The 16,620-nt window shown below is 32.8% G+C and overlaps 1 long non-coding RNA gene across 1 annotated transcript; it reads left to right on the forward strand.

The window, feature by feature from the left end:
• Window positions 1-440: 440 nt before the first annotated feature.
• On the forward strand, window positions 441-5,046 carry LOC143048443 (uncharacterized). Its single transcript, XR_012969834.1, has 3 exons — window positions 441-522; window positions 2,002-2,084; window positions 2,733-5,046. It is a non-coding gene; the product is annotated as an uncharacterized LOC143048443 (long non-coding RNA).
• Window positions 5,047-16,620: the final 11,574 nt, after the last annotated feature.

Consider the following 16,620-nt stretch of genomic DNA (forward strand, 5'->3'; position numbering starts at 1 on the left):
TTTAGACATTTTAACCTTTAGAATAGGAATTATTCCAATAGCTCTGTTTAAGGCTACGGACAATGGATTTAAAATAGCCATTTATAATTACCTATGACGCACATGTATACCGCGCCATACACTGTTTCGTGTATTTATGCAATACAGTAAGTAGAAACATTAAGATTACATAATATATACCACGTATGTTTTGGTGTTTTACGTTAAATGTTTATTTTCATATATAACAATTTTTTGTAAATAAAATTCGAAAGTACGATAAAAATATTTTTGCATTTTTTGAAGCCAAATCTCTACAAAAAAAGTCAGCAAATGGAATGAAAAAAATGTATTTATTTCTATTAATACAACCCGTATAATAGCTGTTACATAACCGTTAGATTTAGATTCCGACAATTATTTGTTATTACTACAAACAAATGTTGTGAACTTTAAATGATATTGAATTGTTGAATTGAAACAGTTACTATAAATAGAATAATGTTATGATCCATACCATGGTGTCTGTTACTGGGGATCAACGTAAGTTATTTTATTTTAACTAATAGGTGTTTGAAACAGGAATTGAATGGTTTAGCCAATGATAAATCCGATGCATGTTTTCTCTTTATTGATCCAAAAAATTAATGCATGATTGTTAACATTTTTGTTCATTTTAATTTCTGTACATGTGTTATTATTGATTTGTGAACGTTTCATTATTGGAGATTATCTCTCTATAAATAGATTGACGTCATTCAACGGAAAACACCAACAGATTGGAATAACCTACACATATACAAGAACTACTATGTATTGAAGATAAAACGTAGAGTCTGTTACACAAATATCAATCACCGAATATTTTAGTTTAAACTTACACAGACTATCAACGAAACTTACAACGCGCAATATTGTGTTCACTTATAAACTGGAATCCGCTTGTATTACGCTACACTCTATGAACATGAACAAAGTGTATTAGTCAGCCAAGAACCAGCTTAGTTCACTTATCGCTACACTAACGGTGCGAAGCTTTAGAAGGATTAGAGAACCATTTTACGCGCGAACTATACTGGTTCTAGTTCAAAATGAATAGATCCAAGTGTTGAAAACATAATCATCGTCTGTAACTAAAAAGAATTATTAATATATTACTTTAAAAAAGTTGAAGATCATAACTTGGCCGAAACTTGAAATCTGATCAAAACAAAAGAGATTTACAAAACACTAACATTATAATATAAAACTGAGTAACACCTTCGATATAGAATATTGTGATAAACAGCTTACTTGGCAGTTGTTGTACACGTATACCCAGCAATACTATTCGTTACAGTTAAAATAATAAAGCATGCAAATCAAGAGTTTCACTGCCTTGCTTGTCAACTTCGTTTCGTTGTTTGCTCAGACAATGTAATTAAGATTGACACAATTCAATGGGTATGTTTTCCTTGCTAAGGAGATTGACACCTAAATTTCTATGTTGTTAGACTTTTGTTTCGGGTGAGGGCGAAGGTAGGCGCCTATCAAAACGTTTAAATCTGCTGCAATTTATTGCACCTGTTCTAGCCAAGAATCTGATGTTCAGTGGTTGTCTGTTGATGATGTTAATAAGTGTTTTTCGTTTCTAGTTTTTTTTTATATATAAATACAACTGTTGGTTTTCCTGTTTGAATGGTTGTGCACTTGTAATGGTTAAGACCCTTTATAGCTTGCGAATCGTTGTGAGCCAAGGCTTCGTGTTGGAAACCGTACTTTCACCTTAAATGGTTTAGTTATACAAATTGTGACTGGATGAAAAGTTGTCTCAATGGCACCCATACCAAATCTTTAATTTATAATGATATTTATGGTCAAATAAGTTACAATATATTGAAATATGCATTAAAAAGTTAAGAGTCGTTTTCAATTGTATACAGCGATGTTCAATGTGAAACTTGTGATTTGGTCAAAGTGAAAGTATGATATTAATTTGTTTTCGGCATTGATGTAGAACTCTATTTTAATGGATGTTTACAGGGGTCTCAAGAAAGAAAGTGGAAATGCATTTTGCACGAAGATATATTTGATTTTATTCGAATGATAAAGATCGATCGAAGCAGGTAAATTTATAACATTTTTTGCCCCAGAGTAAATTGAAATCATTTTGACTTTTACAAAGATAATATAAAAAAATGTATAGCTAATCCAACATTAATATATTGAGGATACATGTAACAGTTCTGAAAGGAAGCAAAACCAAGAAAATCTATTCCTGGATTGAAATGCTAAGTAATTCAATCAATTCAAAGCAATTTAAACAGTTCATTTATAAACATGACCATTTCAATGTTACTGTGACATTGACAAACACTCGTCAAAGAAGTAAGGCTTATAATTTTGTATGCCGGGCGCGAGTTTCGAATGCAATAATAAAAATAAACACCCATCACTGACGCTGGAATCAAAAAAAGTAATAATCATAACAAATTACAAAGTTAAAGAACATTGAGCACCCACATTTCAGAGGACAAAGAAAATTACGTTTCACTAAAACTAAGTCCAATATGTGGTTGTTGTGGTGAAATGTCCAGTACTGTCCAATGAGAGGTGCATATGAAGTATAATTTGTCCAGCCAGTAGTGTTGTTAATTTGTAGTCTATTGGATTATACTTGAATTATTAATTATCTTAAAACTTGTCAATTTTTTGTGTGTAATAGATAAATAACATTTCATTAACATAAAAAAGTGAATTATTATGTTTTTTAGTCGTTCAAAATGGAGAAACTGAAGTATCGTTATAACTTTATTACTACTAATCGACAATTTTAAACGCAACATGGAATTGGAAAAAGTAAGATGTTCGACGACAGAAGTTGTTTTGCTCATTAATGACCCAACCGATGAGGATACGTGTGATTTTATTCGCGAAAAACTTACGGACAATAACATACTTTGCCGTGGACTGTATGATACCCCTGGTGAACAGATACTTCAGGTATTTGTGAATTTAGCTCCAGTTGTTAAGAAAGCGGTATTCCTCTTTTCACATTCTTCATCAATAAATAAAGGACTTCAGTACCTTATGTCTATGGTTATTTTCGGAATAGCAAAAGAAAACATAATAACAGTATTCACACCATATGAAAAACCTTTGGTAGATGAATTAAAACTTTTACAACAAACAATAGTAATAAGAACGGATTCAGAGTCATGGCTCGATGACTTAGTATCTGAATTGACATTAATGTTACCAAGGTATACACAAATATTGAGCAAAGGGAATTTAATAGACAGTCTTATGTTTCAAGGTTTATGTATTCAACATATGCAAACAGATATTCTAGGAGTGCTAGTGGTTGCCGACAAACTATGTTTGCAAATTGATTTAAACGAGTATTTAAAATATCAAGATCGTCATCAAGTATATAAAACTCCAAAGGTGTTAGAAGAATTCCGATGTTTACGTAACATAAATTCGTCAGTTGTAATAATTGTAAAACAGAAAGAACGTCAAAAAGCCCTGAAATCTGTCAAAGAAGATATCGGTGCATTTGCTGCTTCTGTGATTGACACATCGTTGGCTTTAGCAAGATGTGATTGGTCAGTCGCATGTACCGTGAAAGGAAAATTTCAGGCGGATGAACAAAAATTTCTCTCCGACATTTACCCTTGTATTTCTTACACTTTGATGAATACATTTATAGAATCAATTAAAGAACCAATTTTACCACAATTTGAAAGTGTACAGGATAGAATTGAATCGTATCCACAGACATGGAAACAGGAAAATTTTGAATCTGTTGAAAGTATGAGCACAGCAGGCTTCTTGTACGCGGGATTTGGAGAAACGGGGCGTTGCTTTCATTGTGGATGTGTTTTGACAAATATTCGTCAACAAGGACTTCCTCTAGTTGCACATGCAGCAAGATACCCAACATGCAGTTATGCTAAAAGTAATTTAACAGATGAAGAAATAACTGAAGCGATAACAGGGTTTAAGAATAACGATGAAAAGTCGAAAATTGCCGAAGCAGTAAAAGAAAAATTTCAAAACCTTGATATCCGAATAAAGACATTCGAGTCATATGAAAGTAAAAATGGTCGAACAGACATTGACATATGTAAGGTAGCTGAAGCAGGATTTTATTACATTGGACTCGAAAACATTGTTCAGTGTTTTCAATGTAGTGTGAGATTTTACGGAATACCCACCGATCAAAGTCCTTGGAGTATGCACGCATCTCTTTCACCGACATGTGCTTATGTAATCAAAGAAAAGGGAGAATGCTTTATCAAGGAACTTCAGACAGCAAAAGATCAAACCTTGAATTCAGATTACACGGTTATAACATTTATAAGAAAAACTTGTGATAGTACAAAACGACGAGAGTGGCCAAAGAATTTATTTCGGCCATGGTGACATTAAAGAGTTTCACTGAACCATACCTTTTATAAGCATTGTTAAATCTTTAGCAATATACAGGTGACCAAAAATTTTGTTCTACCCTAGGTCTAGTTAAAAAAAACCTAGCAATACTCATTTGTTGTACTGAATATTTACATATATGTTCACATGTGTATTTCTCAAATAGGAAATATTTGAGTATCAAAATTGTAGCCCAAACGAGTTGGAGCTGATAAATCCCAAAAGGATAAAATCAAACGCTAAATCCCGAAAGTGAATCAGAGCTATATACAAGGATCCTAAATTTCTTGAATCTGAACGATTCACAAAAAAAATAAAAAAAGACAGAAGATATTCAAACTCACAATTCGATAACAAACTGACAACTTTATGTCAATAACAACACCTAAAACGACAAACAACAAAATACAATACACAAAACTCAATGTAGAAAGCAAGAGACTGAGCAACACGAATTAAACCCCCAACAAAACCAAGGTGATATCAGATGCTCAAGGAGAGTAAGCAAAACTCTGCTCTATATGTTAAACCTGTAGTGCTACTCCTATAATATAAATTTGAACATCTTAACCTCCGGTTATGCGTCAATTACTAATGTTGAAAATAAAAGCATTATAAAGAATGTATATGAATTTAATAAAGAGTCTAAGAGGTTTCTTATTGTGTAATATAGCACACTAAAGTGCAAATACATGCATATTGTGTACACCCATTCACATCATCACACATTATCTATTCGTAGATCTAATATATATATATATATATATATATACTTGTATCCCTCCGCTTTATGTAATCCGTTCATCCTGTTTCGACTTTTTAAAATTCAAGAGTCTATCCTAAATTGAGGTAGATTATATGGCCTTCCAAATACCGTTTTGATCCCTAACATCACTGTAGAGACATAAATTGTCGAAATGCGGATATGGCGTACTAATTTTTGCACCTCATGTATGTGGTATAGCATCTTTGCAGCGCGATTATTGTTTTCTGTTTGGTATTACAATAATATTAATATCCATTTTGTTATATCTTGTGATCAATTTATTTGACAGTCGTCAATGACAGTCAGCAGGGTTTAAGAACATCAGTTGTTCAATGCGTTTTGTTAAAATATACTTTTTCACCCTTTTGGTCTTTTCTGAAATGTTGTTTGTGCTGTATTTAGACCTATCTACAACGACATTTGTTTTACATGCACATGCAATCATAGGTTTGAACTTGGTTTTCAATTTAAACGTGTTTAGATTGTTCGTTTGAGCTTGTATTATGTTTTCCCTCCGGTTTTTATATTCCGTTCATCCTGTCTGGATTATTTTAAATTCTAGAGTCTATCCTAAATTTAGGTAAATTATATGGCCTTCCAAATACCGTTTTGGTCCCTAGCATCACTGAAAAGACATTAATTGTCGAAATCCGGAAATGGTGTACTATTTTTTTACACCTCATGTTGTGGTATAACATCTTTGCCGCAAGTATGTTGTTTTCTGTTTGGTATTAAATTAATATTAATATCCATTTTTTTACATTTTGTAATTAATTTATTTGACAATCGTCAATGGCAGTCAGCAGGGTTTAAAAACACCTGTTAGTCAAATGCGTTTGTTTGGACTGTAATTAGACATATCTACAACGAAATATGTTTTACATGCACACGTATAAAAATTGCGGTTTTTATACAACGCAATCATAGGTTTGAACTTTGTTTTCAATTTAGACTTGTTTATATATATTTATATGTAGAAGGTATTGTTTACATGTATGCTTTGTAAATATTCCATTACACGTATTATTAAATTGTTCATCGGAAAACACTATATAACATTGATAAACCGACATCTCATATTTTTTGCATATTTAAGCAAATAAAATATGTTTAACTTAATATGTTTTGACAATCGACCGTTCAAGTAGCCAGTCAAGGTCGTTTAAAACTTCCACCGTCGTATTTTGAGAAGTTATATCCATATAACAAATGGAGGATAAAAAACTTTGGGGGTGGGGGTCAACATTGCTGCAAGTTTTGTTTATTTGACATCGACTTTATATATATCCCTATTGATCATTCAAGTTTTTGCAAAATTAAGTTAAGCTTTGTCTTATAGTATGAGGCCAGGTGTTACCTGTGAATAAGGACGAAGTAAGAAATCATTTAGAATACTTTACTTTATCCCTCGGTATAGGAGTATAAATTTAAAAAAAAATATATGAAGTGTGTTCATACCATAGCTTGCATAGGCGGATCCAGGGGGAGGGGTATACTTTTGTTTGAAAAATGGGTTTGATCATATATAATATTACTGTAGCATTGCTGGAGTGGTCCCCCTATAGTAAGGTAAAATAGTTAATTGGTGACATGTTAAAATTAAATCAGAGAACCTATATGCTTTTTATCATGTTTATTCATGTAGAAGTAAAACTATACTATTTATCATTATACATTTGTTAATATCTTTCAAATGACTTTGGATGTCTCAGTTAAAGAAAGACAATTTATGCACATGTACACAATATATGTGTCTGCATTTTCATTTAACAAGGGAGCATAATAAGTGTTAGCTATATGTCCTTGATTAACCTAATTTTTTTAAAGATATAAGATCAAATAACACATTCTTAATTTAATATATAAAGGTATTTTATTTTGACCAATAAATGGTTAAAAGCAGAACAAGGAAAAGGTTACACGAAGACCTTGTTGTGTCAGAATTACTGACTAAACCATGTACCTGCACGCAATGATAAGCACTAGAGAGGAACCGAATGTAACCCAAGGCAATCAAAAGATACCTGCTTTACGACATGTATTTAACTCCTGTGCACATTACTGGACATCAATTACCTTATGACGTACGTGAACATCTATGAGTTATCCTATTTGCGCTAACACTTGCAAAGTCAACCTGAAGGGTAAATTTACAAACTGCATGGTTACATATGTATTCCTAGAACCACTGCAATAGTAGTTTAAAGTTATATGTAATGTGGAAGGTGATATGCGGTACTTTTAAATCTTGATGCCATGAGACATGACTTACATACCAATACAATAGACAAATTAACACAATTAAAGTTATCGGAGTGCAATTAGTTAATAGTTATCAAAGGTGTCAGGATTATAATTTAGAACACCAGACGCGCGTTTCGTCTACATCATACTTATCAGTGACGCACATATCAAAATATTTATAAAGCCAAACAAGTACAAAGTTGAACAGAAAAAAGTTGTGCCAAATACGGCTAAGGAAATCTATGACTTGGATAAAAAAAATCCTTAGTTTTTCAAAAAATTCAAAGTTTAGTAAGCAGGAAATTTATAAAAATGACCACATTATTTGATAATCATGTCAACACCGAAGTGTTGACTACTGGGCTGGTGATACCCTCGGGAACGAATCATCCACCAGCAGTGGCATCAGCCCAGTGGTGTAAATAGTTATCAAAGCTACCTGGATTATAATTTAGTACGTCAGACGCGCGTTTCGTCTACATAAGACTCATCAGTGACGCTCATATCAAAATATTTCAAAAGCTAAACAAGTACAAATTTGAAGATCATTGAGGAACCAAAATTCAAAAAAGTTGTGTCAAATACGGCTAACTATATAAGTAATCTATGCCTGGTTTAAGAAAATCCTTAGTTTTTCGAAAAATTCAAAGTTAAGTAAGCAGGAAACTTCTAAAATTTAACAGACTGTGTTTATTATACATGTAGTCTGCATGTAACACACTCTGCTCCTGCAGTAAATATTTTTGGTCTTCAATGAATAGAACATATTAAGGTAGATCATAAGTATATATTTTTTGAGACAGAATTTTCTTATAATTTGCCAAATTGAAGATTTTTCTATGCTTTTTTCAAAAATGTAATAAAAAGTATATATTTCAAGCTATAAGTCGTTGAAAATTGACTAAATTTGGTTAGTTTGTTCATGAAAAAACACATTAGTGTTCATAAAAAAGATAAATTCTATGAGATAGAGTTTTGAAATAAATTGTGAAAAGATAGGTTTCATAATATGTTTTAAGAAAATAAAAAGAAAACATAGTGTCACCGAACTTGTTTTCTTGCTACAAGTAAAAATAAAAAAATTCCCTATTACCCCAGTATAAATTTTGTCCTAAAAGAGTTATCTTCCCTTAAATGGTCATTTGAAAATGATGATTTTAAAATCCAAAATATTTGATATTTGTAAAAATATTTTAAATAAAACAATAAATTCACAAGTTTTCTTTATATAAATAAACAATCTAACCATTAAATTGCAATCTGTCTCCAAACTTGCAGATTTGGTCAAATAACTAGAACGATTTTGTACCGTGATTGTACAATCCAAGATGGCGGTATACCATGAATCTACCTTAACAAGAACAATTGAAACTAGAAAAAGTATCAGCTTAGTTTCGGTACAAATCAATGAATTAGAAAAAAACAATTATGATATACTCTACAGCAAGAAACAATAACTGCAAAATTAAGGGCTCCAATTTAGAACAAGAACATGCATAATGTCGTACGAAAAACCCATTTAAAAGTCAGTTGAAAAGGGCTTACTTCAAAAGTAAAATCACCAAAATACCGAAAACAGAGGAAAACCAAATCCGAAAGTCCCAATCACACACTTATCGATATATACATGATATTCATTGTTTCTTCACCATGTTCACTGCTTCGCAGTACATCACACCTTTTTCACTTCTTACTATTATAATTGATGATGTATAGTTGAGTTCCCTTTCTTTAAAAATCCCATTGCATCATTTTTTCTTTTATTTTACTCTTTTGTGATACATAGGCTACAGCCTTACATGTTATTGTAGAAAACAAAAGTTGTGTTATTTTTGCTAAATATCTATCTGGCCTATAGCTTGTATGTTCATTATATAGGAAGATAATATCTAGATGTAAATAAAATGTATGTACATTTTTCTTATGTAAATGTAGAAAGATTTTATAATTTTGAATAAGAAAAATATATCTCAGTAGTGCGTTATCATAAAAATTTAGGCTTCGTTTAAAAGAGGGTAACATAACCAGAGGGACGGTCAAACTCATTAATCGCAGAAAATAAACTGACGACGCCATGGCTAAAAAATAAAAAGGCAAACAGATAAATAATAGTTCACAAGACACGAAATGAAAGCCAAATGAAGACTTAGCAACAGGAACCCCACCAAAAAATGGGGTGATCTCAGTTGCTCCAGAAGGGTAAGCGGATGCTGCTTCACATGTTGCACCCGTCATGTTGTTCATTTCATTCCAAACCCAGTAAATACGTGTAGTCTCAATTAGTAGGTCACATCTGTGAAAGGGAAGGGGATTGTAGTTACAATACAGGGAACATATCATTTACATCTGTAAATCAGTTATTTCATATCGGTGAAGCCATGACAGCTAGGGGACTGTACAATTACGAAGGATTGATTTCAACTTTACCATTCTGAACTCTTGGTTCAATAGCTTACTTATGAGCATCAACCCTCCATCAAGGAAATCATGATAGGAAAGATTCAGTTCTTTTTCATTAGCCAGTAAGTTTTGTAACTACAATTATTGAAATATATGATAAAGAAAAGTTGGTCTGTGCATGTTAGTTCGTTTTTTTATTTATTTTTATGTCCCATTAATGGGCATAATGTTTTCTGGTCTGTTCGTCCGTCTTTTCATCCGTCCGTTCGTCCCGCTTCAGGTTAAAGTTTTTGGTTGAGGTAGTTTTTGATGAAGTTGAAGTCCAATCAACTTGAAACGTAGTATACATGTTTCCTATGATATGAACTTTCTAATGTTAATGACAAATAGAAAATTTCCCACATTTTCACGGTCCACTAAACATAGAAAATGATAGTGCAGATTAGGCATCCGTGTTCTGAGGACACATTCTTGTGTTTGCTTATTTTAATTGTATCTTTGAGTACCCTGTTATCCTCAATTTTTTACTTGTCATATTTTTCTTCATTCTAATGTTTTTGTCATCTATTCTGCACATTTCGTCCGTTATTCACAATTAATCTTTAAGACCAAACAAGGTGAGATCATGCACAGTCTAGTTTAAACAAAAACCGACGAGCGGCGAGTTTCCCAACAGAACTTAAAGAATGATTTAACAGAACGGAATATTTTGAAAGAGAAACGTAAATGATGCAACGTTTCCGATGTTCTTTCGACTATTTGGAAATTAAGTTGTGACGTCATTTCGATTTGTAAACAAATAAAACGCTTTCATCAGGTAAGTTTTGTTTATCATATTACACGGTAGAATCGTAAATTTTGACATGAAAAGGATACACATTTTATTGTTATGGTATTTTCGTCCATATTCTCATTGGTAGTCATACATAGGAATTTGCGGGAAATTGTACGACTTGTATTGCAGCGTCCGCCAGGGGCAAATGCAACTGTTTGAAAAAGTTCGAAAACACGTTTACGATTGTAATTTTATAAGTACAATTATTTTTTATTTTGATTGTAAGTCGTTTAATTGGTGTGCTTACTGTTATAAAGTACGTCCCAATAACATTTTACTCAATTCCCAAGCCCTAATTGATACCGGAAAAGATTTCTGTGCAAATGCTTAAACTACCGGAAACGATATTTGCGGAGATCTGGGATTTAAAAAAAGCGACAAAAATTTTTAACGATCTTGAGTTAGTACAATGGAGATTTCGGGAAATTTCCCTGTTTTTTTTTATTATTGATTTTTCTATTGTAATTGATATTATTCATTATATTGCTGTTAACTAAATAAAAGCTGACTGTACATAAGATTAACTACATGAAACCACATATTTCAATTTTCAGATACGCTTCATTACACATTCAGGTAAGGCTATGATGTAACCAAAATATATGTGACCACAATTTACATCTTTTTAAAGTACAAATAAGAATTAATCCTATAAACTACAATCTTTCTCTTTAATGTAAACAGGAAATACATGTATTTTTGATGTAATTGATATTGTACACTGCAAATAAAACATTCTATAACGCAACCTTTAATTAAAAACATCTGCGTTTACGTTATGTAAGTGAGGCAAGATCGATCAGCACATGATTATTTTTTAAAGTTAATGCTTTTACGAGAGTCTTTGTGTAAATCCTTCAGATATTATTTCTTTTGTTTTTCGGTCAATTTTCTCTTTTTGTATTTTTTTTGCCTTTATTCTCTTATCTTAATTTTTCTGTTCCATATATTGTTTCTTGATTTTTAACTCATGTGTCTCTTATCTGAATGGGCCCTTTATTTTGTAGTCCGTCAACTGTTACTCATAAATAGTACCATCTATTTGCAATCTTCTAATAATTTGGTAAAAATGAGTTCCCTGTGGATGTTGTCTTGCTGATAATCTTAACTATTAAATGTGTCAATCTATCTTTCATATATTTCAATCAAGATGATTGCCAAAACGCAAACATGGTAAAACTTGACATTAAGTGCGAAAACTCCAACGAGGAGATGCAAGACTATCTCAATAATGTTGATTAAATTGCTGATCATTTTTGATTTTTTAAATTCCTATCTATCTATTATATTTTCTATGATATACTAACAAACATCATCGTGCACGTGAAGGTATTACAATGTAACGAAAAGCACATGCTCGAGATTTCTATTAATCTATATCTGTTATCCAAATAATAACCAATACCTCTATATGTTATTTTAAGCCATTGCGGATATCTTGGTTGGCAAGCGGTGTCATCGTACATGTTTTGAAATTCAATACCCAATAAAAACTGTGGCCAAGTTTGGTCGAATTCGGCTCAGTTGTTTAGGAGGACAAGATTTTGTTAATAAACGTTTTCTGACGACGACAACCCAGGTGAGCTAAAGAGGGTTCGTGAACCATTTAAAAAAGAAATATTCTTTTCAAAATATTTTATAATATCAACTGCATTTGGCAAATTCGCTTAGGGCCTTGGTAGCCGAGTGGTCTAAGTAGTTACTACTGCAGCCAGTCATCATTGAGTTCGTGAGTTCGAACCCCGCTCATGTGGGTGCACTTCACTTCAATCTTAATTGACCAGGTTTGTCAGTTTCCCAATCGAATGTCGGGGGTTTTCCCTGGGCACTCCGTTTTCCTCCACAAATAAAAACTGGCTGCCACGTTAAAACCCAAAAATGGCACTAAAACCAGCGTTAATTTTGGAATTTTGGATCCTCAATTCTCTTCAACTTTGTACTTGTTTGGCTTTGTAAATATTTTGATATGAGCGTCACTAATGAGTCTTATGTAGACGAAGCCCGACTGGCGTACTAAATTATAATCTTGGTACTATTAAAACTCTAACAATCAATCAATCATATTCGCTTTCTTCAACATTAAACGTAACCTACAATTCATGTAACATATTTGATGGAATTGAAAATTGCATGTAACATGAATTGAAAACACCTCAGGAATGTCAAGTTTTTAGGATGAAATTTCCAAAGTATATTATTCCTTCAAGTAAATACAACAAGAGGTGTGCATTTTTTAAAAAAGCTTTTGAATGACGCACTGCTGTTGTATAAGCCCGTGACAAACATACTATAGGCGCATGTATTTTAGTTTATGTAATGTATCATACTTACGTGGGACATTTATTTTCAAATGAAACGAAATTAATAAAGTGGTTTTCCGATAATGTATAAATTGTGACAATTACAGCTGCAATGATATTGATATTATTCCTGAAGTATCAAATTCAAGCAACTTGTGTGGTATACCATAGCTCGTCATATTTATAAAGCAAGAAGGAAGAAAAACACATGAAAAAGAAGCATTAAACGCGTATCAAGTTTTTAATAGAAAAAAAGCTATAAAAACAATGATAAGGACGAAAATCGGCACACAAGAAACGACGTGGCTGTTATATGCACCAAAAGTTAAAGAAAGGACGTCACATTAACCTTTAATGCATCCTCGAAAGTTATGTTTTAGTTTACCATTGTTCAGACGTGGCTTTATTTTCAAACCTCACATACGGGCCGGTGTCCTATAGCGTCTACATGTTGAACATGTTTAATTGGTTTAGCTTTTGAATAAATCATAATACATTGTCCATGTTATATCTTCCAATGATAACCTCAATATAGAATCGAATAGTTCGGTTTGTCTTCGAGTTGCACATTCTAATTGGTATTCAGGGATTTTTTAAAAAGTATCCTTTAGTGTAAAATCCTGTCTCCTGTAGATTTAAAGGTCCATTATTATGTTTCTTTCAATTTAAAGTCCTTTCAAGATATTTGCATCAAAAATTATTTTGACCTATACTGTCTTGAACAATGATGAATACTTGTATAGAAAAGTGTTATAAAACATCGACAATCACTGGCAATATTATTTGTTTTTGTAGGAATATGAACAATATGCATTTTTTTTTAGATTTGTCAAACAATTCACCTCGATAACTGCCAAAAAAGCAAAATAAACAACTGTCAACACCATCGAAATCTTTAAGCCCTGGTCATAACGAACCCACGACACATCTATGCAGCGCGACAACAAAAATTTTTGTCAAATCGTGGCTCATCTGATCATCGTACGACAGTCGCACGATATTTTGAGCATCGTGGCGCTTTTGTGTGTCGTGGGACGAAAATTGGACATGCACCTTTTTTGCTCTACGATTTTTTGTCGTGAGAGTGTCTAACCACAGCCGTGCGACTGTCGCGCGATAAACACTTTGTTGTGGGTACTAAAATAAACCATTTTCATATTTAACAATCGTACGACTGTCGTACGACAATCTCACGACTGTCGCAAGACACTCGTGATACAGTCGCACGATTGTCTCATGAATACCAAATTTCGTACGATGGTCGCACAACATTGATCGCATGAGTGTCTGTCGTATGACAGTTGTACGTTTGTTGTGGAACATATTTTCGTCCCCGACCCCAGTGACGTCTGCAGTAGTTTCTGCATATGATTCAGGTTGTGGTAGGGGGTCCTCCGTCCTCATCATCCACGTTTACTGCTACCACATTTCGTTTGTTAATTTCGGGGACATTCTGGTTTAAATTCGCTGAACATTTAAAATATAAACTAATAAGAAAAACGTCGTTTACTTATACCGAACTTATAAAAACCGTTGAAACTGAACAATACTGAAAGCAAATGGCAAATGGCACGCAATTAATCGGGCCTTCTTTATATACCAGTAGGTCGGAGTCAAACGTGCGAATGACCCATGACTGTTGTGCGACAGGCGTACGACAGTGAAACGACAGTAACACGTGCATTCCATGACATGAAAACCTTTTACATTTTGCACGACAGTGCCACGTCAACTATTTTAAAGATCTTCCACAACAAAAAAATCGTACGATCTGTTGTGACCGGGGCTTAAGACAGCAACCAAGGCTTGGGAGAACGTATACACAATGAATTAATAGGCGGTACATAATACCTCTACGGTATTTTATTACATTTTTGTTAACACTTTCAAAACAACAAGCACTTTTGGAAACAATCGTCATTAGGTTTAGGAGGAAGGACAATAAATTAAGACTATCACAGGAAAGTAAGAATTTGGATATGAACAGAAATGTTGCCTTGTTACAGATATTCAGCCACTCAGAAAATTGGTATACGGGTTTAACGTGAAAATAGCGTGGTTCTTATTCATCAAACGGTTAGCATGCATTTGACCTAACGAAGCTTTGAATGTATACATCCCACACAGCAAAACAAACGTCCTACTTTAGAACGAGTTTTACTGCAAAAGTCCACGAATTACTATATTTATATACCGCATTCAACCCTTGGAGTCTTTATGAAGCGAAAACATTAAACAATTGGACAAGACCGAAAGATATAAAACGAAACAGTATTAAAAGGTTCAGCAAAATAAGTTCCACTCATATGCATTTTTAGGAATATGATAGTTTAAAAGCAACCTCATTGAAACATTGCATATTCCATTACAGGTTGGTAGACGGGACTAATTTCAATTTAAAGTTAGTAGTTTTGTTATATGATCACGGTGTTTAGGGATCTTAATGGTTTCCACAGACGACGAAATTGATAATAAACGATAACAATAAATTCTTAAAACAAATAAATGCTAAGAAAATTGTGTTGTTAGCGTTTGATTTTGTATAGCCAATGGAAATAGGTTCTTGATACTGACGGTATCAAATACTTGATTATTTTGGTAGGTCACTAATTAGAATACTACATGTTAATGATAGTTGGTAAGATAAATTCTTTACATAGTGACTGTGCTAATACGATATATATGGCTAAGTAAAATTCCATATAGGGATTCGACCTCATGTGTAATTTAATGACCCGTTATAAATACTTGTATAGAATATGGTCACTAACACACTATGTAACCAATTATATTAGGCCATCAGCATACTGTGTAACGTATTTATTGTTACGACTATCTTGACATGTGGCATTAAGACCAGTGATCAAGTCTTTGATTTAAAGATCATACTTCCAAAAATCTGGACAAAAACAAATGCCAACAATGTCATTTTGTTAGCTTAATGTTTTTTCTGAATTTATTTTAGAAGTTCATCATCAATATTTCCATCTGATGTCCGGACGAAATACTTCAGATTTTCCTCAACATCGTGTTGTTTTTATAAAAGGACGTAACACCACTACTAACCATATATTAAAATAATAAACCAAGACTTCTAACCCCATATGAAATTTACACGGTATCCACGCGGATAGAAATGTATAGGAGATGAGATAATATTACATATGGAAATCAAAAGAGTTTCCCTACTGGTCTCTATTTACAACTGATACCGGTTATACTAGGAGTATCTATTTAACATCTCGTCATTGTGTTATTGTGATATGGTTAACTCGTATTCTTGTCTTTCATTTTTACTTATGTGCTTAATTTGTCTATACGCCTTTTTATGTGTTTTTTTTTACATGTTTGTTTGTTTTTATAGTGATGAACACTGTAAAACAATGTTGACTGCTGTATCCCAATTTTTAACATTTTTATCTATTATGTCTGTTTGTTTTGTTCACACATCGTTGTCAATATAATGGATTTTTTATGCGATTGCAAAGGAGTGAGAAGTTTAGTTAGCTATAAAACCAAGTTTAATGCACCATTTTCTACGTAAGAAAATTCCTGTACTTAGTTATGAACATGACAGTTGTAATCCATTCGTTTGAGGTGTTTGAGCTTTTGATTTTGCCATTTGAATAGGGACTTTCCGTTTTGAATTTTCCTCGGCGTTTGGTTTTTTTATGATTTTACTT

The sequence above is a fragment of the Mytilus galloprovincialis genome, chromosome 10 (genome assembly GCF_965363235.1).
Source record: "Mytilus galloprovincialis chromosome 10, xbMytGall1.hap1.1, whole genome shotgun sequence".
Taxonomy (NCBI): domain Eukaryota; kingdom Metazoa; phylum Mollusca; class Bivalvia; order Mytilida; family Mytilidae; genus Mytilus; species Mytilus galloprovincialis.